Source organism: Zingiber officinale, chromosome 10B (genome assembly GCF_018446385.1).
Source record: "Zingiber officinale cultivar Zhangliang chromosome 10B, Zo_v1.1, whole genome shotgun sequence".
Classification (NCBI taxonomy): Eukaryota; Viridiplantae; Streptophyta; class Magnoliopsida; order Zingiberales; family Zingiberaceae; genus Zingiber; species Zingiber officinale.
In genome coordinates this window covers 43,633,541-43,637,309 of record NC_056005.1, presented here as the reverse complement: position 1 = coordinate 43,637,309, position 3,769 = coordinate 43,633,541, and positions in this window count along the sequence as shown.

The following is a 3,769-nucleotide window of genomic DNA, read 5'->3' as shown; positions in this document are numbered from 1 at the left end:
GGCGAATGAATCCCCTATCCAATAACTCTTGGAGTTGGAACTTTAGCTCATCCAACTCTTTCGGTGTTATACGATATGGAGCCTTTGATGCTGGCGCGGTCCCTGGAATTAGCTCAATAGCAAACTCTACTTGCCTTCGAGGAGGCAAGCCCGGTAGCTCATATAGAAATACATTGGGATACTCTCGGACCACCGGAACATCTGAGAGCTGGGAACTACTGCTGTCGTCAATATTAATCATAGACACAAGAAATCCTTGACAGCCCCGTGATAGCATCTTCTGAGCCTGAATCGTCGAAATGATCGATATGCCATCGTCCCTGATGCCAGTGAAATCCCACGAGGGTTGGTTCAGAGGTCGAAAAGTGACCACCCTTGTCTGGCAATCAACAGTGGCATTATATGCACACAACCAATCCATACCAAGGATAATGTCGAACTCGACCATTTCCAGCACTAATAAATCAACCATAAGTATCATGTTGTCAAAATCTAACGAACAACCTCTGACCTCCTGAGTGACGTCCAATGTATCACCAGACGGTAGGGAGACAGTCAGTCGCTGCGGTCTACGTGTAGGTAGTCTACCTATGTCCTTCATAAAAGCGCGGGAAATAAAAGAATGCGAGCTACCAGTATCAATCAGCATATCAGCGAATAATGCATATAGTAAAACCATACCGCAGAAAACGGATCCGTCGGCCCGCTGTGCATTCTCTCTAGTAACCGCGTGAACATGTCCAGTCTCTGGAGGTGGAGGAGGTGGTAGTGCTGCCAAAGGTTGCAGTGCCTGAGTCTGAGCCTGCCACTGTGACGGTGTCGGGTACTGAGCCAGAGACGGATAGGTAGACTGAGACTGATACTGGACCGGCGGCTGGGGTTGCAACTGATACTGCCCCTGAGTCATATACTGTGGTCCCGGAACAAAACTCTGTGGTGCTATGTGGGTACTGGGGTACTCCTGTCTGAGCATGCCAAATGCAGCTGTTGCTGGGGGAGCTGTCCTCTCCTGACGATGCGAAGTTTGGGCTCTGTGCCCGCCTCGCTGAGTCCCTGTCTGACTAAGCTGAACTCCATGACCAGACACTCTGGAAGCCAAATGCTGAGCCTTCAGTGAACAATCTCGGCCCAGGTGCCCGGGTAATTTGCAATAATAGCAAACTGACTGTCCCATGGAGCAAGCTGTAGTGACGTGGTCTCTGGATCCACATCTGGTGCAATGAGTGTCGCTGGCGGGCTGTTTCTGGTTTTGCTGAGAAGACCGGGAACGTCCTGATGAAGATTGCCCTGACTTCTGAGGCTGACCAGAAGCCCCAGATGTAAAATACCAGAAAATAGGCGAATATTAATAAGGGAATTTTTGGAAATTTTTTGGGAATTTTTCGGAGCTCGTATGGATGAGTTGACTTCTTCCCTTGCCCTAACCGGCGCCGACGCCTCTCTTCTCCTATCTCTTCTTCTCCTCTGCCGACGTCGACCTCCTTCCCCTGTGCTCTAGCCGCCGGCGACGCACGGAGCAGCGCCGACAGCCGATGCCCTTATCTGCCGCTGAGATAAGGAGCGCAACTTCTTTTCCTCCTTCCTCGCGTCGGCCACAGCCGACGCCGCCACCAGCCACCCGATCGCCGGGCAACGATGCTGACAGCTAACCCTAGTTCTCCTTTGGCGTGCCACTATTGAGTCCTCTTCCCGCACGAGGCCAGCACAGTGACGCCAGCCGACCACCGGCCACAACTCACAGAGCCGACTTTTTATTCTGTGCTCAGCTGCGACACTCATCTCACGGTGCCACCTCTTCTCTACCTTAGCCTTGTGCCCTAGACCTCTTCACAGCCGGTTCCTTTTCTTCGCCACCAGAAGCCGGCAGAGAGGAAGAAGTGTATCAAGTTGGTAAGGCATCATGTTTCATTTGATGATTTAGATATTATGTGATCAATTCATATTTTTCCTCTTGCTCACCAGAGACATTAGGTGGTTGAAGTAATTTGGTTGTGGAGTCTAGTCTTCTTCCGGCAGCAACCGTCTGTGGTTGAGAATCAAACAGAAGGGAAGAATTACAAGAGGTGAGGTTCTATGCACTGGGGTATTCGGTTGGTGGATTTAGGTTGTGATGTGGACAAGTTAATCGATGGCCAGTTAAGGTTAATTAATAATTAGGGTTTTCTTAATTGAGTTAAGAGTTTGATTTAGTTATTTGATATAGGTTGAGTAACTAAATTTTATGTGTTTAATTAGGTAGGGTAATGATTATGACTTAGGGTTTTGTCCTAAGTTGTGGTGGGAATTTTATTTAGCAATTCATTTGAATTTTTAGCTAAATAAAATATCTGTGTATTGGTATTACAGGACCTTGACGCGAGACGAGTATCTCGACGTCGTGTTCGGACCAGATTGGACTTTTCTTATCAGAGGCGGGTACTTTTGACTTATTGTCTTTGATATGCTTAATAATGAAATTAACAATTTGCACTAATTGTGTTTTCTTATTTGTTCGGTTAATCACTGCCCGATACATGTTACCTGCTTGATTGATTGTTTGTTTGCATCTCGTATTGATACCTATCTGATTTCACATGCTCATGGGTAGTGATATAACCATGTTTTACCATGTTAGGACCTAGGTTTGATACCTTATTTGATCAGTATACCTTGATATGATTTATTCACTATGGTGCCCATTATTATATGTCCAGAGGTTGGTTTAGTATATTACCATGCTTAGTGACATGCACCATTTGCATGATCGCATGCTGTGCGATAGATTGCTCCATTATTGTTGAGCACTTTGCCAGTTTTCATCACTGTTCGGTGCTCCGTTGTGACACTCATGGGTAGCGTGACACAGCGTGGTAACGTCGCTCTTCACTCCGTTGGTCCGCTCATGGGTAGTGTGACATAGCGTGTAGCACGTTAGAGATCCCTCCCCGTCATAGCGTACCGGGAGATGAGAGCATTGCGCTCCCCCATTTATGATTTGGGGTAGGAGTACGTGTGTATCCCGACAGCATCCCGTCCACTCGGTCACTTATCAGGGGTAGTGATGCAGAGTGCACGGTTGTCATAGCTCTACCCACTTGGTCCCACTTTTGTTATGAGTTGGCTGACTGACGTCAGGGGTGACCATGACATTGGCATCATATGCATGATGCATTTATTGTTTGTGATTGTGTTTGCTGCATTTATATGCTGCATATTGTTTGGATACCTATATTTGACATGCATACATACTGTTTGTCCTTATACCGGGTCCTGGTTAGTACAGATTCTCTCCTGTCTACTTCGGTTTGCATTTATCTTTATTTTTATCAGGAGACTGTACGCATGATTAGTGCTATGTGTTATTTCTTTACTTTGCATATCAATTGTACCTGCTGAGTGTTGGACTCACTCCGCCTCCATTGTTGTTATTTTTCAGGTTAATGCTGTCAGGAGAGAGTTCCAGTTGCTAGTCTCCTGCAGATTCAAGCTGTATTTATCTTTTGGGTTTCTTATTTAGACTGTGTTAGACTTATTCTATTTGAGGATTTGGATATTGTATGGATTCATATGATCGATGGATTTTTGTATGATTTGGATTTGTTCTACTACATGCCTGCCTGGACGGCAGAAGAGGTAAGTTAATCTTATCGTCGGATTTGAGATTTATGAGTGTAGTTGAGTAGGGTTGTTTTTGAGTCATATGTTCATTGTTACAGTGTGTTTATTATTAACTGCATGTGATGGTTATATATATGTTTGTTTATTTCTGTTATTATTCCTGCCGCATGTG